This window comes from Mchenga conophoros, linkage group LG3, assembly GCF_057382185.1.
Source record: "Mchenga conophoros isolate Kocher_MC1m ecotype Shallow Benthic linkage group LG3, M_conophoros_male_GT1.1, whole genome shotgun sequence".
NCBI classification, from domain to species: Eukaryota; Metazoa; Chordata; class Actinopteri; order Cichliformes; family Cichlidae; genus Mchenga; species Mchenga conophoros.
In genome coordinates this window covers 5,254,965-5,279,359 of record NC_140528.1, presented here as the reverse complement: position 1 = coordinate 5,279,359, position 24,395 = coordinate 5,254,965, and the positions used below count along the sequence as shown (strand labels likewise).

General features: G+C 43.9%; 1 protein-coding gene and 1 long non-coding RNA gene across 2 annotated transcripts in view; one reads left to right on the top strand and one right to left on the bottom strand.

The window, feature by feature from the left end:
* The window catches only part of LOC146577062 (uncharacterized), a 107,124-nt gene that overhangs the window by 16,898 nt on the left and 65,831 nt on the right, over positions 1-24,395 (top strand). The gene's annotated exons all lie outside the window — the stretch shown is intronic.
* The window catches only part of LOC146577064 (uncharacterized), a 31,078-nt gene continuing 28,796 nt past the window's right edge, over positions 22,114-24,395 (bottom strand). Inside the window, exons 3-4 of the long non-coding RNA XR_014891364.1 lie at positions 22,577-22,670; positions 22,114-22,234 (exon numbers count right to left, since the gene is read on the bottom strand). This is a non-coding gene — a long non-coding RNA (uncharacterized LOC146577064). The remainder of the gene's footprint in view (positions 22,235-22,576; positions 22,671-24,395) is intronic.

The window sequence follows — 24,395 nt, the reverse complement described above, 5'->3', positions numbered from 1 at the left end:
AGAAATATTAAATAGATTCAACATCTTTCTTCAACAAAATTGCAGACTGCACAGATGGTACCTTCCCAAAGGAAAAAGTACTATAGCTTACTAGGGTATATATATTAGACTTAATAGTCACTATATACAGTAATTGACTTCTATTCATTTTACATCAAATTAAAACTTTGGGTGTCAGATAATTATTTATTAAAAGCTAGACATTTTAAATGAGAATAAGAAAGAAAAGTATGTCTTTGTGCCCCCTTTTCCCAGTTAATGCCCCCCTGGTTAAACTTTGCTAGATTCGCCCCTGCACAGTTACCAGCCGTCAGCTACATAGAAAAAGATCCTGGTGTAGAAAGTAATATTAAATAAATTGTAACAACAGCTTATCAAGCTTAAACGTGCTGCTGTTGTTCAGCCGCTGGTTTCCTCTTTCTGGTGCAAAGTGGGCCAAAAACAAACAAGAGAGACGGACTCGCGACAGAAAAGCCGATCAGCTGATCATTGAGCAGTTTCACGATTGAAGTAGCAGCCGGAGAGCGAGAGGCAGTCGCTTGTTAAGCTTTACTTGGGAAAGCTTTACAAACATTCAGAGATGGACTTACACACTTGCTTCACTTCTCTCGGGGATAACTTTGTCGGAGATGAAATGCCAGGTTGCTAGCGAAGCTCCACATGCTATCCAGACCACCGACGGTCCCGCATGCCACAGCCGCTCTATCACGTGATGCATACTGCTCCGACGTGCTAACGTTCTGAGGCGAGTTACGGCGTGTTGCAAGTTTTGTGAGGTGCTTTCGTGATATTTAATGGATCGGATTACATTTTTTTATTTTTCTCCGATATCCGATCCAGTAATTTAGGTCAGTATCGGACCGATACCGATACGTAATATCGGATCGGTCCATCTCTATTATAAATATGAATTTATTTTATTTTCAGTTGCTACAAATGGGACAGACATGACTGGGGGATAGGACAGGGAGAAAGAATGAAAGAAAGAGAGGGAGAGAAAGAAAACCAAAGGGGAGAAGAGATGGTGAGAAGGGGTGGAAGAAAGAAAAAAAAAACACAAACAAATAAAACACCTGGGTCACCTGTATGGAGGGAAAAAAACAGAAGAGAAAGCAAACAACAAAGAGCAATATAATAAAAAAAACAGCACAATCACAATAAACTAGCTAGCCATAGATATCAATAGTTACTAAATAATAAACGATATTGTGCAGCACGCAAGATAAACAGCGCACAATGTGCTTTGAGGCAGCAGCCAAGAAAGCTGTAGTCCGCGTCTGTGAATATCCGTGTGTACACCTGTGTGCATACCTGTGTGGATCAGCATGCTTGCATTCCAAAGGTTTCTCCATGTAACGATCTGCTAGGGAGTGTGGGGAGCCACAGCCCTGTCCTCCAGGGTATGAAGCAGGTATGGAGGAGATCAAACCTCCAGACATCCAGAGGCTCCCAGAGCACAAGAGACCAAGGAAGACCAACAGAGGGGCAGCCGCGCCACTGTCCCAGTAAGAGCTGAGGAGAGTCCCAGATGAGGGCTCACTCAGCAGCCGCGGAGCAGAAGCCAGGGGGAGTTGCAGTGACGCGCCCGTGAGCTCCGCCGGCAGCCAGCCGTGCCTGAGTGACCGAGCCCCAGGCTGAGAGGCCAGGGGCACCCCACCTTCGAAGTGGCCCGAGCGAGCCCCAGGCTCCAGGCCCCGATAAGCGGCCGCCAAGGAGTGAGCCGGTGTGTACCCGGATGCCCACCCCCAAACACAAAGAACCACCAACGCACCGACACCTGAGGGAGTCCGCCACTGGCAGGGGAAATGGTGGTGGTGGAGATAGGCCTCCAAACCTTGGAGGGCCTGAGATGTCCCCAGAGATGTGGCGTCTGATACCCAACCTGACATATAGACTAGAGATGGCACGATACCACTTTTTTATGTCCGATACCGATATCATAAATTTGGTTATCTGCCGATACCGATATGAATCCGATATAGTGTTTTTTAATCAACAAAACTGTTTTTTAAATATCTTGCCGCATTTTGTATAAGTTCATACTCAAGTTTAAAACAACAACTACACTAAAGCTATTCTGTTATACCTGTATGCAAAAAAAATTATTTCATAGTTCAGCAATACTGATCAATCTAATAAACTTAAACCTACACCATCCTCCCTATTCTGGTATTTGAAAGAGTACTTAGCATAAATATTAAGCAACCTAACTAATAGGGTTCCAACTCCCAGCAACAACAAAAATAAATAAATAAAAATTGGGGAACCACCCCTCACGCTCCACCTCATGATGCTTAATCGACGTAATCAACCTTAATTTGATGCAGTGTGAAAAAAATGCACAGAAATCAATTATTTTTCAAGAAATATTAAATAGATTCAACATCTTTCTTCAACAGAATTGCAGACTGCACAGATGGTACCTTCCCAAAGGAAAAAGTACTATAGCTTACTAGGGTATATATATTAGACTTAATAGTTACTATATACAGTAATGGACTTCTATTCATTTTGCATCAAATTAAAACTTTGGGTGTCAGATAATTATTTATTAAAAGCTAGACATTTTAAATGAGAATAAGAAAGAAAAGTATGTCTTTGTGCCCCCTTTTCCCAGTTAATGCCCCCCTGGCTAAACTTTGCTAGATCCGCCCCTGCACAGTTACCAGCCGTCAGCTATGTAGAAAAAGATCCTCGAGTAGAAAGTAATATTAAATACATTCTAACAACAGCTGATCAAGCTTAAACGTGCTGCTGTTGTTCAGCCGCTGGTTTCCTCTTTCTGGTACAAAGTGGGCCAAAAACAAACCAGAGAGACGGACTCGTGACAGAAAAGCCGATCAGCTGATCATTAAGCAGTTTCATGATTGAAGTAGCAGCAAGAAGAGGCAGTCGCTTGTTAAGCTTAACGCAGGAATGCTTTACAAACATTCAGAGATGGACTTACACACTTGCTTTACTTCTCTCGGGATAACTTTGTCGGAGATGAAATGCCGGGTTGCTAGCAAAGCTCCAAATGCTATCCAGACCACCACAGGTCCCGCATGCCACAGCCGCTCTATCACGTGATGCACACTGCTCCGACGTGCTAACGTTCTGAGGTGAGTTACGGCGTGTTGCAAGTTTTGTGAGGTGCTTTCGTGATATTTAATGGATCGGATTACATTTTTTATTTTTCTCCGATATCCGATCCAGTAATTTAGGTCAGTATCGGACCGATACCGATACGTAATATCGGATCGGTCCATCTCTAATATAGACACAGACATACAGGAACACACAGACACAAACATCCATTCCCACCCTCATGCTCTCATATGCACTTACTCCACACTCAACCAATGTGGTTGGGACATAAAGAGACGCTGTACACACTCCCCAAGCGTACTCTACGAACCAGGTCTAGGTACCCTTGCCCCTGGAGGGGGGAACTGCACCCAGACCCAGGTGGTGTTACCCTTTTCCCTGTGGTGGGGAGAGGCAGACCGCCCTAACTCCGTAGCAGCAGGGAGGCCCCACACTCCAGACTGCAGTCGGACGGCCAACTCCTCCTAGCCCCCCCGCTCCAGCAGGCCGCAGAGAATGGGGGTGAGAGAAGACTCCAAGCCTCCCTCCACCCGCATCTTTGTAGTGTTGATGCATGTGTGTTCTAAGGTGCATTTAAAACCCAGGAGGGCATGGAGCTACCTGCCAGAGAGCAGCAGGTAAGCGCATAGTCCCTCCTGCTAGCCCTCAATGTCGCACGTGTATTTAAAATTGAGAGGTGGGCAACGACGCCAGGGGTGAGGTGTACAACCCTGATGGTAATTTAGACTCCGTGTATCGTGCCCACCCCCAAGATCCTATATGTATGTGTAATGAGAGTGTGAGTAATGTGATTGTCTAAGATGTGGGATAAAATTGAGGCAGAGGCAGCCAGAAGGGGACAGAGGGGTGGGGGGTAGCCTCCTCTGCACCCTGGTGACATACCCCTACTCCAAGGCCCTGCATGTGTGGGTGGTTGTGGTGGAGCGGGAAGAGGGAGGCAGCTGGAGATGGGGAGCGAAGGAAGGGAGGGGCAGGTGACCCCTCCCCGGGGCCAGCTCCCCCGCTGACCCCAGTAGGCACTCCCATACTCCGCGACCCGCCAGGGAAAGGGGGCCCAGGCCCATCCAGACCAGGACCCAGCGCAGCAGCGCCCCCCAGCCCCGGGACAGTCCACCCAACCCCACCACAGAGAAAACTGCACCCACCCCACCATCCACTCATCTTCCAGACTACATGAGACAATAGACACCCAGGCTGAGATATTCCTCCACCTCTCCTGTATCTCCCCCTCCTGCAGAGAGTTCCTGAGGAGAGGAAAGCTCCTGCAAGGTGTGACAATCTCCCCCACCAGTTGAAGAGCCCCCCAGGTGGCTCGACGCACCGGCGGCACCCTGCGCCAGGGATTGGCCCCCATGCACCCACCCGCCCTCAACCCCGGCAACACACCAACCAGGATCCAAGGGGCCCGGCCAGGGCCCCAGCCCAGAGACGGAGCGCCCCCAGAACCTCACGCCCATCCCGGACCCACCCAGGGGCAGCCAGGCTACCAGGTCAGTAACCCACGTCCGTCAGCAAAGACCCTCCCTTAGCCCCGCTGCACGCAGCCACGAGGAAACAGTCACCTGAGAGCCAGAAGAGCCCCCAACCAGACATGACCGCTACCCCGGGTTGAGCCCCCCAAGGAAGATGCCTCCGGGGAACCCCCCGACGCCCTAAGCCTGTCCCTACCCCCACACCAATCACAACAGTGAAGGCGGGACCAAACTATGACCCCCCACCCCCACTAGGTGATGGAGCTGATCAAAGGAGCCCAGAGCAATTGATCTGATGTGGTGGCCGAGGCTGTATCAAGACTAATGTAATCTAATAGATAATTTCTATATTGGTTAGAATTAAGATTGTTTTTATTTTTCCAGTTCATGAGGACAGTTTTCTTGGCTATACATAGGGCAGTGAAAACCATATGGGCTATATTCTTTTCTGAAGTGACATTATCTAAGCTGCCCAACAAACACACTAAGGGGGAAGTTGGAATGTTACATTTCAGACATTTTGATAAGTCTTCACATATCTCGCGCCAAAACTTCTGCACTGGTGGACAGAACCAAAGAGCGTGAATGTAATTGTCTGGTGTATTGCCTTGACAGTGTGAGCAGTTGTTGGAAGATGTAAAGCCTATCTTGAACATCCGATGACCTGTATACTGCACTCTATGTAGTATTTTGTATTGTATTAATTGCAGACTGGGATTTTTAATCAATTTAAAGGTTTTTAAGCATACCTGAGACCAGAAGTTTTGGTCTAAACTGACTGATAAATCTGCTTCCCACTTTGCAATAGGAAGTGATATTGATTCATCTAATTTAGAAAGTGTTCTGTATATTTTAGATAATAATTTGGGGGATTTAAGAGTAAGGAAATGTGCCGCACTTGGTGGTGTTTGTAATTCAACTTGACTGATGTTAAATTTCTTTTTTACTATGGATTTAATTTGTTGATATTCTAAAAATCTTTTCTTGTTGATCCCATATTGTGCAACTAGTCTGTCAAATGGAATAAATTCTGTTCCCTCTAATGTATGTTCTAAGTGTTTAATTCCTTTACAACTCCATTCTGGGAAATTAATCATATTATTGTTTTGTAATATGTCAGGGTTATTCCAGATAGGTGTACGTTTGCATGGGATTAATGAAGACTTTGTTATTTTTAGAAACTCCCACCATGCTGTCAGAGAAAAGCTGATGTTGATACTTTTAAAGCATTCATGTCTTTTGATGTTTGAGCTAATAAATGGTAGGTCTGAAATCTCTAGATCCTTGCATAGTGCCTGTTCAACATCTAGCCAGGGCTCATCTAAGAAGGTATGTTTTAACAATTCCGAGATGAACTGAAGCCTGTTGGCTAAGAAGTATTGGTGAAAATTAGGCAGTTCTAATCCTCCTCTATCCCTTTTTTTTGTAGCATTTTTAAGCTGATATGCGGGGGTTTATCTTTCCAAAGGAATTTGGAAATATATGAATCCAGAGATCTGAACCAATCTTGTGATGGTTTGTTAGGGATAATCAAAAATAAGTAATTTATTTTTGGCAAGATCATCATTTTTATAGTGGCGACCCTTCCCATGAGTGATATGGGTAAAGATTTCCATCTAGTCAGATCGCCTTCTACTTTCTTTAGAAGTGGGATGTGGTTTAATTTAGTTAAGTCTGAAAGCTTAGGAGAAACATTAATACCTAAATATTTAATAGTTCCGGATTGCAGTGGGGCAGAGGAAGTATTATGGAAGGAGCAGTTAATGGGGAGAACTGTAGATTTTGGCCAGTTAATTGAATAATCTGAAACTCTTGAAAACCAGTTTATTAGAGTAATTACCTCAGAGAGGTTGGTTTGTGTGTTTTGCAGAAAAAGCAACACATCATCCGCATAGAGACTGATTTTATGTTCTATGTTCTTACATTTTATGCCCTTAATTGTTGTAGCCTGTCTAAATGCTGCTGCTAGAGGTTCGATAAAAATTGCAAAAAGTGAAGGGGAGAGTGGGCATCCCTGTCTGGTGCCCCTCAGGAGACAGAAGCTGGAGGATGTCTGGTCATTTGTTCTGATACGAGCTGTTGGGGAATTGTATAATATTCTTATCCAGTTTATGAAAGAGTTTCCAAAACCAAATTTGTGTAAAGTTGCGAATAAAAATTTCCAGTTAACTCTGTCAAATGCTTTTTCTGCATCTAGAGATAATATTATGGTTTCGATGTTTTTATTGTATGAGTAGTCTATTAAATTAAGTAATCTACGAGTGTTTGTTGAGGAGTGCCGACCTTTTATGAAACCAGTTTGGTCAGGATGAATTAAGAGGGGGGTTATTTTCTCTAATCTCTTTGAGAGAGCTTTGCAGATTATTTTAAGGTCTACATTTAAAAGAGAAATTGGACGATAGCTTGAGGGAAATAAAGGGTCTTTGCCTGGTTTTAGCAGGAGACTAATGTTGGCAGAATTCATGTTTGGTGGTAGTCTGCCATTTTCCTCGATTTCCTGCAACATTCCGTGGAATACTGGTGCCAGAATTGTCCAGAATTCTTTGTAGAATTCTGCAGGGAAGCCGTCTGGACCTGGAGCCTTATTATTGGGCATACTTATCAGGGCTTCCTGGAATTCACTTGGCGTCAGTGGCGAATCCAGTTCCATTGCTTGACTGTCTAGTAATTTTGGAAGAGTAAAGTTGTCAAGAAACAGGTCAATTTCATTTTTAGATGGGTTTATTTGTGGTGAGTATAAAGTTTCATAGAAATCCCTAAAAATGTTGTTTATTCTTCCAGGGTCATATATTGTGTTCCCCGATAAATCTTTAGCAGCACATATAGTTGTTTTTTTCTTTCTTTATTTTTAACTGGTTAGCTAGAAATCGACCTGATTTGTTACTGTGTTCAAAATTCTGCAAGCGAAGTCTTTGTATAAGGAATTGTGTGGTTTTTTTTTTTATTAATAGTTTCATTTAATTCTAGTTTTGTCTTGCGTATTTTGTTCAATGTTTCCTGATCTTGGTCGCACGCGTAGGCTTCTTCTAGTGATTTGATGGTTTTTTCTAATTCCTGAATATATTTGTTTTCTTCTTTCTTTTTGTGTGATGAGAAAGAAATTATTTTACCTCTCATCACAGCTTTCCCTGCTTCCCATAGAACAGAAGCAGATATTCCGGGAGTGTCATTAAAGTCTAAATATGAAGTCCATTCCTTTTTAAAATATTTAATAAAGTCTTCATCTTTAAGCAGTGATGTATTAAATCTCCAGTTTTTACTTGGCGTAGTATTATTCTTGTGCATTAGTGTTAAAGATACAGAAGCATGATCGCTGACAGCTATAGGATGAATCTCAGTGTCTGAAATGTCACACAGCAGTGAGCTGCTGACCAAAAAATAATCCAGACGAGAGTAAGAGTGATGAACATGCGAGAAAAAAGTATATTCCTTACTGTTGGGGTGAAGGGAGCGCCATGCATCGCGAAGGCCAAAGTCGCTCATATACTGTTTGATTATATTTGTGGATTGCCAATTGCGCTGAGTTCCTGTTGTGTTGAGCCTATCCATTTCTTCATTTAGTCCAAGGTTGAGGTCACCGCCAAGAATGAGTGCGCAATCGAGGTGTTCAGAGAGTGTACTAAAAAATCCATGGAAGAATGAGGGTTCATCAACATTTGGACCATATATACTTACAATACATAGTTTTTTGTTCAATATTGATAGTTTAATAATTAGAAATCTACCCTCTGGATCTATAACTGTATCGAGTACTGTAAAATTAACATTTTTATGTATTAAAATTGCTACTCCCCGTTGTCTAGAATTATAACAGGCTGCAAACACGTTAGGAAACTCAGGTGTTTTAAGTTCGTTTAAACCTGTGACAGGTCTGTGAGTTTCTTGTAATAAAACAACATCTGCCTGTAGTTTTTTAAGCTGGTTAAATATCTTTAACCTCTTTCCTCTGGTGCCAGCTCCATTTACATTCCATGTGACAAACCTCAGCATGCCCATAATTGTGTGTGTATGTCTAATGATGTACGCTGGGTGTTTCGTTTAGACAGGTGGAGAGAGTGTGGAAACATCCCTTGTTTGTAAATAGAAAGAGAGAGAGAAAAAGTGTGGTGAGAGGCTCCATAAGTCTGACTATGTGTGTGAATATTCACTAATATGAACAAGCGTGGCTTGCTTATGTGTCCTGCAAGTCTGTGCGTGCTGTGAGGCTGTTGTGAATGTGCTGCCGTTGAGCGGATGTGTTTGCGTGATCGTGGTGTGAAAATATGGAGAAATAGAGGGTGTTGTTTGTAGGTGAGTGGGGAAGTAGGTGAACACAGCAGTGAAAGACAAGAGAAAGAAAGAAACCACATGAACTGTGAGCAACAACAAAAAAAGGAAACGAAACAGAAACATCCCAATTAAAGTAATGACGGAGGGTGACGGTGTTATATCTGCTATGACATCCTACTGATATTACTAGGTTAAACCCATTTTAGAGGAGAAAGTGTGAATGAATAAGAAAAGAGTGTAGCGGGTTCTTATCTGGAATCAATCAATCAATCAATCAAGCTTTTATTCGTCACATGCAGGTTGCCCTGCAGTGAAATGGGACCCCCCCCCCCCCCCCCCCCCCCGACCGTACATATATAACACAAACATTACATGGGGATACAGGTCGGAGATTGGTAGAATCAGAAAAACATTGAAATATACACTACAGTGGGGAAAGTACAAGAGGAAAAAAAGAGACCCCTACTCATGCTATGATTCCATGGTAGGACAGCATGAGAACAGGAAACAAAAAAACTCCTCTGCACAAAAAGCACATAAATGTCCACAGCACAACATTGTGAAGACATGACAAGCCACAGGGGTGGGAGGGGGGTGAGGGGTAATCCGAAGCGAACACAGCAGCCGCCCCGCACAGCGCTACCATTCCAGCGCGGCACGCAGACCCGCCGTGTTCCCTCGCAGGAAACAAGCATCGAAGGCGTTGGGAAGGGAGGGGGGATGAGTGCGTGCTTATCAGTGTAAGTGTATGTGTGTGCGTGTCCATAGTTCAGCTGAGACAGTGTCCTTCGGCCTATCAGGCTAAGTAAACAGTCCTCCAGCCGATCCAGGGTGTCCTTCATGGGATGGGAAGAATAGTCATCACACAGTCGTTATCAGGGAGTTGTTTTGGTGGGCTCCAGCCTTGGGCCTGAGCAGCTGGCGCCGTGGTGTCCAAATGTAGAATATTGTTGATTTCTCCTTTATGCGAGCAGCGAATTTAGCACTCTGACACTGGGGCCTCGATTTCCCGTTGGAGAGCCGCGAGCCTCCCCATGATGGTATCAAGCTTCTGTTCCGTGGTGTTCTCGTTCTTTTGGTTCTGAGACCCCACAGCTGCAGTGAACCGTTCTGCGATGTTATCCAACTTTCGCTCAAGGGTGTTATTGTGAGCAGGCCCCTCTCTGATGTATCCCATCATACGCTCAATGGTGTTAGTTTGAGTCTTCACGGCAGCTGTAAGCGTCTCCAAGGTGTTAACCATGCTGCGTTCGGTGTGGGAGGCCGCGCCTCGTCCCATCGCTTCAATTCCAGCGGTCAGCTTAGGGGGGGTTTGAACAGCTGATTCCGCTCTCTTATTTCTCCGATAAGTCAGGGCCAAGCCAGCTCCGATCAGCAAGAACCCTGTTATCATGGTTCCGAATAGGTAAATATCCTCAGCGTCCTCGATAGACAGTCCCGCCAGGCACAAGATCCTCCAGGTCTGCCACCCATCCATCGTGTATCCGGCAGGGAAAGTCCCTCCAGGGCACTCGGGCTCTCCCGAGCCCAGACTTCTCGTTGAGAAGAGGGTGTCAATAGCATTCAGAGACCAGTTGATCAAATCCATAATTCTCTGTTAGGTTTTAGAGAACGACAGTGAGAGACTGTTCGAGGGAAAAATAGTGCACACGAGACAAGACAGGACACAAGAGGCTAAGCAGGGAAGATAAGGGGAAGGAGGAGAGGAGAAAAGTGCGACCGCCTTCACCGAGAGCCAAGAAAGAGAGTCAATATAACCACGGTGTGGTGCCGGGGTCGGTAGAGCTGTCCGTCCACGGTGATGACAGCACGGGAGCCTTTCTGGATGAAGCTACGTCGAACTGGGAACAGGACCTTGCATCGTTCCAGGATCTCTTTGGGGAACTGGTCGTTCACGCTGAAGTCCGTTCCTTTCAGCTCTCTGCCGCAACTCTTCACCTGTTCCTTCTGTTTGAATTGACCGAATTTGGCCACAATAGGCCGTGGTCTCCCGGTCCGCGACCTCACGTCCCCCAAGCGATGTACTCTATGGAAGTCGATGTTCTTTACGGTGTCCTCCGGCAGCTTCAGGTGGATTTTAATGAAGCTGTTCACCGTTGCCTCCGCGTCCTCTCCGGCAGATTCTGGAATACCAGAAAACACAAGACTATCTCTCATGCTACGGGCTTGTAGATCGATAACGGACTCTTTTATTTTTTTATTTTCAATGTTCAGCTGGGTCACGTTATCGGTGAGAGATTTGACCAACTCCCGTAGAGTGGTATTTTCAGCGGCAAGCGTTTCCACCTGCTGCTGGCTGAATTCCAGGGATTCTCTCAGAGATTTAAATTCCCGGTGTAAAATCTCCACCAGGGACAGCCTCGCATTGAAACTGGATAATCGCTTGTCGATTGACTCCAGGATGTCTACGATGTCTTTGCCGGCGGGCAATGTTGTACCGGGGGAGTCTGCCGGGCGACATCTCTTCGATGACGGCGTCTCAATTTTGGTCGGGGAGGATGCACTGAGGGCCTTCTTCATTACTAAATCTTGAAAACAGCGGTCGATGTAATCTTTGAGAGCATCTAAACACCCCCCGTTGTCCTCCAGGGTGTTAGAGATGATAGAACAGATGTTGTTAGTTATATGACAATTGATTAGTATATTTGGTAATACTGAAGCTTGAAAAACCTTTGTTAAACTCTATGCTACCATTTGCTTTTTTTTTTTTTTCCGCCAATTCTCCGGCGTCTGACGTCACCTACAACATGGGTCGCTTACCTTACTCGTCACTTCCGTCACTTACTTTCCAAACGCCAGATCTGAATGAGGGTGGGGGAGGTTCAATTTGCCATGTTGCAAGGAGAGCTTAACTTCTGTCTCCCTGCACTCTTCATTCTGGCAATGCTGTCTGTGTTGAACGCTCAGTGGATCTGCGTTCGACAGTGCAGCCTAGGCGGAGTAGTCGAAAGCAGATTCTCTGAGCGCTCAACACAGACAGCATCGTCAGACGGAAAGTTGATAAAATAAATTACAAATTTTGTATTGTTCGATACATATGCGTACGAACCAAAAGCACTGTATCGAACGGTTCAATATCGATGCGAGTATCGTTGCACCCCTAGTATTTATATTGTTATCTTGTCATTTTAGCCTGACTGTTTGGAACAACTCTGCTCATTAAACTGTGTTAGCATGTTAGCAATTCTACTGCATGGAAAAGCAGCTCTGAGTGATTATTCAGATTTTCCTTTCAGTTATGATTTTAGTATTACTGTAGTATTATGGTGGTAGTATTGTAGTTATTGCAGCCCAGTAAACTGAGTGTGTTAACTGAAACAGTCAAATGTAGTTGGACGTCTGCAGAGATGCTCTTTATTTCAGGCGATGTTCAGGATACAAATGTTGAAGGACTGACTTACACTGTCTTTGTGTCTTTGTTTAGAAGCAGAGCGACACAGATGGATCCAGTTCTCAACCCTGTCATCACTGTGGTGGTGGGAAAGACTTTCATTGTGACCTCTGTGGAAAAACTTTCAGTCGGCAAAAGACCCTAAAAGTACATCAACGTAGACACACTGGAGACAAACTGAAATACTGCAAAGAATGTGGGAGAAGCTTCACCACACCAAGTGATTTAAAACGACATGAACTGATTCACAGTGGGGTTAAAAAGCACCTCTGTGATCAGTGTGGGTCATCCTTCACCACTGCAAGGGACCTTAAATCACACAAACGAGTCCACACAGGAGAGAAACCACACAAGTGCAGACACTGTGAGAGAAGCTTCTCACATTCAGGTAATCGTAACATTCATGAACGTGCACACATGGAAGGAAACTACAGCTGTGACCAGTGTGACAAGAGCTTCAGGAATCTCAGTTCATACTCTGAACACAAACGATCCCACGTTACTAATAAACTGTTTCACTGTTACCAATGTGCCCAAACATTCACCTCATTGTCTGCTCTGTGCAAACATCAGCGCGATCACTCAGGGCTGAAATCACTCCCATCACTGGATCACAGTGAATCTGAAGACACAGAAAGATCCTCTGGTTTCTGTGTCGGACTCAAAAAGCTTGAGATCAGGCTCCACAGAGTTCAGATAGAATCATTTAAACTTGTGTTGAACTGAACTGGTTGCTGGGCTGAACTTCTACATAATACAGATCTACATGGGATCTTCTTTTGTTTTTTACTGAGTCAGTTTTGTCCTTTTTTCTCTGTCCTGGTTTTGCTCGTCTGTAAATGATTGAAACTCAGTCAAATAGTTCATTGTTCTCCAGCAAAACGTTTTGGAAACTCATGTTTAACCTTTAAAACTCTGACATGTTTTAGCACACAAGGCTTCATCGGGGAGTTCACTCATGATTGGACCATGAGAACAAAGGTTTTTAGTGGTTTTATTATAAAGGTTTTATTATTATATAACAATGTTAATAATAATATCAATAACATTGAGGCACATTGTGTGGAGGAGGTTCAGTCATATCCTGATCATCCAGACAGATTTGATGGTTTTTATCCTCACCTGCTGTGTAGAAATGGTCTGACTGGTCGCTGTTACTGGGAGGTCGAGTGGAGAGGAAGAGTTTATATATCAGTGAGTTACAGAAGCATCAGAAGGAAAGGAGGCAGAGACTGTGTGTTTGGAAACAATGATCAGTCCTGGAGTCTGAGCTGCTCTGATGATGGTCCTCGTTCTGTCAGGCACAATAACAGACTAACATCCATCTCCTCCTCCTCTGTCTCTAACAGAGCAGCAGTGTATGTGGACTGTCCTGCTGGCACTCTGTCCTTCTACAGAGTCTCCTCTGACACTCTGATCCACCTCCACACCTTCAACACCACATTCACTCAAACTCTTTATCCTGGGTTTATGGTCTGGTCTGGTTCCTCAGTGTCCCTGTGCTGAGTGGAGTGTAAAGAGTGTCTCCTGTTACAGAAACACTCTGACTGTTGAACAGATAGTTCAGTCTGTACATGTCTGTCTCTTTCACTCACAAACATGTTTTCAGATTCATGGATTCAATCAGTTGATGTTTGAAACTCTTCTAAATGATTCCTTGTAAACTTCTTCAGTCACAAACAAACAGGAAGTGATGTCACATGTGTTCCTGTCCACACAGCAGAATGAGTCTATTGCTGACAGTGATGTACAAACAGAGTGAGCATTTCTGAGGCCCAAAATAAACTGAGTAGTTCACTGAATGAACAATGGACTGTGAGCTCAGTTCCTTCATCATTAGTATGGATTATATATGTATATGTATTATATTAGTATCATATATATCAGGTGCTGCTGCTTTCAGTCATTGTGCAAATGTGCTGTTTGTAAGGTTGTAAAGCTGCAGTCAGCTGAGACTGAAGAAGTCACCTGATCAGTGAGCAAACGTTTCTGAAAACGTCCAGATGAACAGAATCAACCTTTTGGGATCAGCCAGCAATGCAGCATCATTGTTGTTCAGCTTCAGAGGTTTGCAGGAATGAACTGATGACCAGAAACAGCTGCAAAGTCCAAGAAAATACCAGCTGGAGTTCAGCTGCATTTGAAGAAGTCAAAGAAAAGTAAGGATGGCAAAGGGCGACGTTTTCTTCCAAAGAGCTGCAAACATGGTCGACGCCTCATTAGAAGAATCATCTGGACGTTTGTGAGGAACTCTAACCAAGAAAGCAACGTCACACAGATCCAACAGACAGTTTCCATGACTGCAAGTGTTCAGTGGAAAAATGCTACATTGCATTATTGCATCCTCTCACCACAGGAGGCGCTGTTGGCACCACTGATTGCTGATCAGCTGTTCTCTGATGATCTGATTGATACTGTGAATAACGGGACTCACTGAACTCTGTGACACAGTGAAGATTACAGAGTTTAACTTCAACATCTGACTGACGTCACACAGACAGAAGGATGAACCAGTGAGGCACAGAACACAGTTACTGGAGATACTGGATCAGCTCCATGTGAACCTCTGATGGAGAAGCTGCTGAGCCAGAGAAACATCAGGACATGACAGCAGCTGCACTTATCTAACAACATGTAGCAGAGCTGATCTATGTTAGAGGATCTATCACAGCAGCTGAAGCCAAAGTCCAACACTGGATACCAGCTGAGCCTGTGCTGAGTGTAGTGTTACAGGAAAAGGGCAGAAACACTGGTAGCTCCCAGTGATGCTGACTGGGGCACAGAGCTGAATGATGCAGCATCAGGACACTGTTTCAGTCTGACTGACAGAGAAACCTGTAGCTGTATCTACATGTGAGGCAGAGGCCACACAAGCAGCTTTCTATGTTTCACAGTGACTGAGATCTTCAGTGGGGGTGGACATGCTCCTGTACAGACCTCTGAGGAGAACCAAGGTGCAGTCAAAGAGTCCAGTCTGTCCTCACAGATGTGAACATGTGCTTTCATCAGGTCTGCTGTCAGCTAGCAGGCTCACATCAGAATCACTGTTCCTGAAAAACACAGTCTGTGTGACATCATCAGTCAGCTGATGGTCCCAGATCTGAATGGTTTCTGTCTCTACTGAGGAAGTCAGAGAATATCACTGAGGTGTGGATCAGGTCTGAGTGAGCTGTGGAGGGACAGCTTTAAACAGTCCACAGGTCTCACGTCCTGCTCAGTCTGGTAGCAGATACCTCGTATTGTTCCAGATGTGCTGACATCAGCAGCAGCACAGCTGTGTGATACCATGAATCTCAGTTATTGATCCAACACACAGTAAATACAAAGATCAGGATTTCTGAGAGTAATCATTATGAGTCTGAACACATGATCACTGAATGTTAGTCTCCACAATAATAAGCTAACACAAGCAAACACAGCTTTCAGCTCTTATTTTGAAACTGGCTTATTTAGAGAGCTGTGATGTGAGCGTGCCTGGCTCTGAGGCACTTGGGTCAGCCTCTGTTGTTTAGAAGTGTTACAGACTGTGAATGACACAGACCTGTCAGTTTCCATGTTTGTCTGTAACACAGCTCAGGGGCTCCATGCTGAACGCATCCATCCAGTGTTATTGATCCAGGACTGATACCAGCATTGGGATCAATACTACAACACACAATCACATGTGTCCACGTGATGCAGTTTGAAGAGCAATCAGATGTCTCTGTATGAGGAGGCGGGGTCACAGGAGGTTCACAGAAACTCTGCAGCAGCATCATCAGCTCACATGGAAACTTTGATGATTCACTTCTGTGGTGTTTTTACAGAAACACGTCACAAAATTAGCTCCACCTGTTTTGTGAGCTTTGAGTTTCTTGTCTTCATCCTGGATTCTTGTGTTGCTGTTTTTACACACAGCAGATATTTCCTGGTTGCTTCCTTGATGACCACATGAAGCTTTCTGAAGCTTGGATTGAAAACGCTTCATTACTCAAAGCTTTCCAACACAGGCCTCTGTGCTGCCATCTGCTGGACAAACATGTGAAGTGCAGCGTGAAGCTACAAATGAAACTGCTTCAGCTACGTTTATATATAACATACTATAACCTGTATAATGTGGAGATGAGGGAAATTATTTTGTTGCTACTGTTAATAATCATCATCATTACCATTGCATTAATAATATAATCTACAGCATTGATATTGCATTCAGATGTTTAAACATTTTGGTACCCAATTAGCCTTTACTACAGGTGCAGTTATAACCACTTTAAACTGTTGAGTTGAATCTATGATCTTAAATGCTTTTGAATGCTTGTTATAATCTTAAGTGTGTATGGGCTGATTCTGTTGATTCTGAGTCCATCTGTGCAAAGTCTTGACAGGAAACTGCAGGTTTGCAGAGCGTGCTTTTGCAAAAGTGAAACTAAAAGCAGAGTGTAAGTGCAGCTTATTCTGAGGAGCTGTTTGGATGATGCTATTTGAATAACCAGGTTGTTCATTATTATCTTTTATACTTTTATATTCTTTTATTAAGCTTCTAGTAGAGGTTCTTGATTAAAACATTTATTCAATATACTACATATATAGTTTTAGTAAACTGCTAACACATGTGAGAGTGGCCTCTGTTTGACTGCGAGCTTTAGTAGGTGAGAGGTGACACAGAGTGCCAAGTGAGGTCGTGACACACACACACACATAGTAGATACATTCAGTTATAGGTGAGAGGTTAATCATGTTTGCTTGCAACTGCGGGCGTGCAGAAGTGGTATCTTACTGCAGAGCATGGTCTGTGGTTTTGGAGAAGCGGCAGTCAAAAGGTTGACAGGAAACATCTGCCATGAAGATAGAGATAATGTTCTTTTCAAACTGTGTTAAAAGTCATTGTGGTTTTGATTTGACGTATGTATGTATGTATCTGTGTGACGTTGAAGGGGCGTCATTAAATTCAAACCCCGATGGTATAAAATATCTGTTTATGCTTTGATTAGTCGGAGATCAGCGCTGTCTGCGTACGGCGCTGGTCCCCCCACGCCTGTGTTCATTAAAATCAATTGTTTGACCAAGCTCTTCTGGACCTGGTTGTTTGTACTCTCCTTCCTCAATATTTGAACCTTAACAATAACTATATGTATAGTGTATTATGTAGGTGTTAGAGCTGGGGGTAGAACTGCTGATGGCCTGGTTGTTATTTATGTTCCCCATGGTTCACCAGCTCTCACACAACATCAGCACCAATGATCCACGTCCTCATAAACCTCTGAATCAGGTCCTGAAGCTGTGACGTCCTGAGTGAAGACCTCACTGATCACATGACTCTGGTCACCTGGACTCAGTGTTTCTGAAGCAGTGTGCTGGGTTTTTAAAAATACGTGGCTGCTGCCTGATGTTGGGCCCACAGAGGAAGACGACTCACTCGCTCTTCTTCACTTCCTCCTTAAACATGTGGAAGGAGAGCAAAGTGCTGCCAGACTCTTATTTCTGACAGGAACAGAAGAAACCACAGCAAACTGGTCCAGTTCTTCATCTTCATCACAATCTGTTTATTTCTGATGGTGTCTTCAGTCTGAGGTTTGAAGTTTCCATGTCTGTGTGATGTGTGGTGTGAAGGCTGCTGGTTAAACTGGGACTCACTGTTTAAAGCACTGAGTGCTCACAGAGAGATGCTCCATGAGTCCCAGTACAGACTACAAACATGGTGGAAACTTAGCTTTGATATCCACACACTCTGCACGTCTGTGAGTAACTGTGATGAAGATGTGCAGAGATCTGTGTCCAAACAGGAGAAAGACTGTAAAGACTCTGTGCTTCTAACAGCCTCTGTTAACATATGTGAGGCTGTTTGTTGTTGTTGCCATGGAGCTTTGCACTGTTTGGGTCAGCAGGTCATGTGATCAGGTTTGTTCTGCTGGACGATGGTTCAGTGTCAGGTTTGTTTGCATTCATCAATAAATATCTAAATAAATCAAAAACTCCATGTTTGTTCTTTCATCATGTGACCTCTGCTCATCCATCTCTGTGTGTATCAGGATACATTTGGTTCATAATACACAGAAAAATCAGAGTTATTACCTGTAATAAATGTGAAAGATTCCTGCAGTGATAACCAGGCAGGACTGAAAGACATCCAAGCTGTCACCACGGTAACAGCACCGCCCATCCACAGGTGAGGGGAGGAGCAAAAAGAGGGACTTTGACCATTTTATACTAAAAACACTCAACTAATGTTTCTAATATGAAACAAATAAGCCCACATTAATGTGAGCGTTTATTAAATAATAATAATGATGATTTCCTCCTGATCTCATTTCCACAGCAGAGAAAACTGTGGTGTATATTGAGGTGGAGGGTGTGGTCTGTGGCTCAGGTGTAGAGTGAGGGTGGGGTGCACCACAGCAGCATGCTGGGACTGCTGAGGGTGGAGGAGGGAGTGATGATGACATCAGAGCTGCAGCACAGAGACCAGTGAACACACAGTCTGTTCATCTTTGCATAGATACAATATACAGCACAATATTGAATGACAGACACGCTGTGGGAGCTTCCACAGATACACTGACGTCAGCATCCAGAGTCCTCCTGCTGCTCCCCCCTCAGAGCCCCGTGATCAGCACCAACACATTCAGTTAGATGACAGAGTCCAGCTGCAGCTAGAATCAGCTCCCCTCTGTGAACAACAGCACAGCGTCAGTGTTTCACACTCAGTGAAAGGAGGAAACAGCAGAAGAACACCATGTGTGCTACGTTTCCCAGGACACACTACAAACTGCACAAATACAGAGCAGCACGTGGAAGGACCTGGAGCTGCATTTACAGAGCTGCAGACAGCGTGATGTCCTGTATGGACAGGTGGAAGGAACCAAGTCCTCAGCTGGAACACTCGTGTTTGTCCACAGACAGGAAACACAGCAGGAAACTTCCTGACAGAAGTGCAGCTCATGGATAACACACTTCCTGTCAGTCAGAATGAGGCTGCAGCCAAACACAGAAAGGTGTTTTTGTCCAGATGAGCCCAGAGAAGAAACACGAGTGTTCACAGACATCAGAAGCTCAGAGAGGTGAAACATGAGGTTGGAGTCCTCGTCAGCATCCAGAAGAGCTGCTGTGAAACCCTGAGTACTCATGACAGACTCTGATGGCACAAACACATCATGATTCAAACAGAAAGACAAACATGGAGCTCCTGATCCTCCTGCATGAGAACAAGCTGACATGAGCGCTGTGTCTGAGAGTGTCTCCCTGTCACAGTGACAATAACACAGCTGCTGCTCACAGTCATTAAACTGACCTGAGGTCAGCTGTGCTCCTTACATATGAACCATGTGACCTCACATCAGTGCTGTGGATGACTGTAGTCATAGAAGAGTAGAGCTGTAGCAGGTGGTGTGAGGAGGAGGTGGTGTATTCTAGTTAACGCAGTACTGAAACACTCCAGCAGAGGGCGCTGTTAAGTCCTTATTGTAACACAGTTACTGTGTGCAGTTAGACTTCATACATAATCTGCACTTATTTCCATCAGACATGCTGTCAGTAAATCATTGGTTTCTATACATTTCTAAACACAAAACCTCTTCACACTTCTAACATGCACATTTACACAACTAAATGGCAGTATTGATGAAAAGAAACACATTCAACAAATCCATTTAAACCTTAAAACAAACAAAAGGAAGCATCTCTATGGACAAACAAACCCCTCCACTTGGTTTGACCTGCTGATGTCATGTGTGACATCAGCAGGACTTTAAAATGAGGAAATGCCGGGCGGGCGTTTCCCCACACCTGACCCTCATGAAGACTGGAAAGACAAACAAAGTATGAACAAATGACTTAATCTGTAACATAATAAAATGTAAAGAAACATGTAACTGAGTATTCAGCTTCATTTGCAGAATGTTTGATTTGCCAGCAACTGAATGCTTCCACACACAAACCCGGCATAGTGAGTGAAGCAATGTTACTTAACAAATAGCAAATCATAGCAAATACATAGAAACAGAATAATGTGTTTAATATGCAAAAGAAGAAGAAGAAGTAAACACATATGGGACAAATGGAGACCATTGCAGCTCATCCACCAGTGGGGTAAAAAGAGCAACCAAGAAAGTGGCAGCCTGCACGGCCACAGATGTGCTGGAGGAGCTAGAAGCTCTACCCATGGAGAAACTCCTGGAGAACCTTGCTAAGCCTAACAGGGGACAGGTACTTCTGCCCAACCTGGCAGCCACAAAGTGAACTCATTTAGGTAAAGATAACCACATGCACCTAACCAGCCTGCACCAGCCTGACATTTCTTCCTCCTAAGTAAAAACCAATGGATGGATTGAACTTAGAGTCTCAGCTCAGTTTTCTATTTTGACCACCTACACCCCAAGATACTCTTTTAAAAAGTGTTGTTTTCAGATCCCTTTGAAGTTCATAAAGGGCCTGTTCATTTTCATTCAGATGTTTTATTACATAAATGTTACTGTTTTCTTTTGATTTATGCTCCCACTACACTGCACCTCTACAAACAACAATGCCACGGACTGTCAGCTGCTTTTACATGCTGTGAACATGAGTAGGTTTGATCAGAGTTTCAATTATCAAAGAAAAGACAAACTGAGCAAAAAGAAGGAAAAAAAGACCAACTTCTTCCCAACTGACAAGAAAAATACTCGTCATGTTTTCATAATAAAGGATCAGGCTCCCCATTTATGACAGCTTGGACCAATAATGTATGTTACACTGATGCTACTGTAGAGACAGGGTCAACATCTCTATTTAAATATAATTAATATACAAAACACAATAAAAGTTATACATGAATTATTCATTATTTTTACTATTGATAAAATTCATGTATACTAATCAAAGTTATACATGAGTAACGACATTATTAATAATGATTAATAATAATAATTCTAATGCCAACATGATGACTGTTCATAGCTCCTGCTTTGAAATACTGAACTTAAACATTGACCTGATGAAAGATCACAATTCACAGTGGCCCACTGTCAGAATCATTCTGAATATAAACTCATCGAGTTAATCTGAACCTTTCTCAAATGTGCTGTGAATAAATGCTGCTGCAAGCCACTGTGGGAAAGCTGTGTTATTATCATGGAAACATCTGTGACACATCCACAGAGGACGAGGACACAAAGGGACGACACGCAGAGGCTGTGTTAAAGTCAAAAATACAAATCTTTAGTCCTAAACAGGCAGTGGTTACAAACAGGAAGACGAGCAGTCCATTAAACAGTCTACAGGGTCAAACATACAGAGAATTCAAACAGCTATTAAAAACAAGTAACTGGACACTGAAAAACTTCAGTGATGTGTGAGGCACCAAAGGGAAGCAGCTGAGTATATTCAATGAATTATCTTCAAATACAAAGACAGAAACTCCTACAGGCAGCATGCAAACTGAGCAGGATACACAAAGATCAGAGATTACAAAAGAAATCAGAAAAGGATTTCAAACTTACTGAGAGCAAGGCCTCTGTTACAAATCTGTCTAATAGAAAAACATGCTGTACAGATACAATACGCTCAGTGTTCATGGTCATTTAAAAACTGGCTCTACCTGAACCACTTCAATATTTTATGAAGTCACTGAGTCGACCATTTCTACAGTTTGTTTCCTTCATTGCAGTTAGAGTGCGGCTGGTAAGGATGAAAACACACACAGAGCGTAAATTGTCTTTGTTAGTAACAAACGTCAGCAAAGAAAAGACAAAACACACAAACACTCTCATGATATTCATGAATCATCAGAAAGCATCCAAACATTCTGCTCGTGGACTTTTACAGTCTTATTTGCACTCGCTCATCTTCATAATCATCCTGATCAATACATGACAGGGGAGGCTTTGAGGTAGGCGGGGCTCTCTGCTGATGTCAGCATGAAAGGCAGGACCAGTGTCTGCCACATGTTGGTGAAACATCACAGTACACTGGCGTGGTTTCCTTTCCAGATGTTGGACGTTTGACACTTCAACGTTGAGGCCAACAAGAAGACACAGTTTTGGGTCGGGTTGCTGCAGGGTTTCTAACTGAGCAAAAGCAGAAGCACACAGACCAACAGGGATCAGATGCTGAGTGTTAGAGGAACATCTGTGCTGATCACTGAATGCTGCTGTGGTCTCTTGTTGAAGTTGGCTGGTGGGACAGTCTAATAGTGATATCCTGCCCATCGGAGGAACACTTTTAAAAACACATGCAATACTTTGTTTGTATTACAGTCACAGTTTATCTTATTTTTGTCCTTTAAAAGTGTTGCTGTACTATAAAGTCCTATAATTTGAGGCTAAAATGGCTCAGAGAGTCTCTCTCTCAGAGGATCTCCTTTGAAAGTGGAGACGGCTTTATCCGCTGATCCACGTCACTTTACCTGGATGTTTTCTTTGAAGCTGGATGAAGACTCCTCTCCCTCACTCCTGCTGCAGCTGTGTGGTCCAGTTGGCCTCTGAGGTCACAGTCAACATCTGTAGCAGAAGAGGGGAAATAAAAGTCCAGGTTACCAAAACTGGGAGCTTTTCCAAAATAGAGCGTAACTGGACTTTTTCAGCCTTACAGGCAGATAGTCGTCTGAAGCTGCAGCTTTTTAGCTTTTTCCAATCTCTGCTCTCGGCTTTCTTTGAGAACATGTCTGCTTTCTTGGCATGGGTCTGTCTGCTGTTGGTGAAGAGACTAAATCCACATACTCGCTACTAAGATCTCCTCAAGTAGTCTCAACCAGATTACAGTTTAAGAGTAAATGTCTCCTGAGAGTTTCACCTTGGGGAGATGCTGTCTGGCTAACATGCAATCATGAGCATTAATCTATGAGGTGAAAAAGTCATTTTAAAAGCTCCAGCCACAAGTTTTATTTCATCTGTGTTTTGGTCAGAGTCCCATCAGACCTCCAGAATGGTGTCAGAGTGTTTTCTATCCACGTGATGAGCACAGGCCTCAGGTCCAGACCTCCACGGGCACCATAGCCTCTTTGGAGCTAATAGGTGCAAGAAGGTTTTGTTGGGATAGGAACTGAAGAGGAAACTGACGAGGAAGGCAAGGATCTTCTTCAGCTCCTCCGAGCCGGGACCTCTTTGTGTAGGCCAGCATTGGCCAGGTAGCCCTCCAGCATCGCTGGATGGCCGACAGTGGAAAACCTGGAGGAGTAGGAGAGAAACAGCAGCTTGGAGCATGTCTTTATACTGTTTAGTTTTTAGAGCCACAGACTTTCTTTTAATGTCATTGTTCAGGATCTATGACTGATTATGTATTTATTGTATTCCTCCATGACTGTGTGACAGCAAGTGGAAAAAACCAGCTTCACCTTTGTTGATATGCTTGTAATTTTAATATTGATTAAATGGCCCATGAAATAATAGAAAGCTCATATATGAAAATGTATTTTAAGAAGTAAAATGTTAATCTGAGTACAAAGGAGTACACTCACCTTCTGGTAGATGGAGGTGTAGCAAGCGCTGGTGAACATCCAGGCCTCCTCGTAGAACTGATCACTGATTGGATGCAAAACATCGATGGAGGATCTGTGTAAGCGCTGAGGATCGTCCTGATGGACAGAACAGAAGGAGAGTGAGACAAGTGAAGATATACTAAACAACACTGTGACATGAACTGAGCCACACACAGTTTGATTCACAGGTGATTGACACATTATTTGACCACGAGCAATCTTTTCTGGTTTGACGCCGTCTTTGTAGCCAGAAACCAGCTCTCTCCTCGGCTTCCTCCACTACACGCTTCCCCCACGCCAGTCTCCTCCGTCACTATAAAGGGGAGAGTCATGAGCTCCATCACCCTCACCTGTGCCGTCCAACGTCCCGCCACCAGCCTCCACTGCAGCAGGCCAGAGACCACACCCCTGCCACAATAAGTAAAAGTATATCCTTGCTGTACCCTTAATGCTAAATGTGCTAAATTAACCGCTGCCTTTGCCCCTTTGGGATTATTCTTATGTCACTGGGATGTTGACCTTTGACCTTCACATTAGAGAGATGGGCAGACATAATTAGTGTATGAATTTTAAAGTAACAGGTAATAAAGAGAGTGTAGCAAATGTAGTCAGGTTTATTACTCTGTATCACACATGAGTGCCCGAGGGAGGCGGGGCTGACTGGGGAGACACAGGAAACAGAGAGACAGGGCTGACTCGACATGAAACGATGAAACGTGGGACACGGGAACAGAAACTAAACACAGGC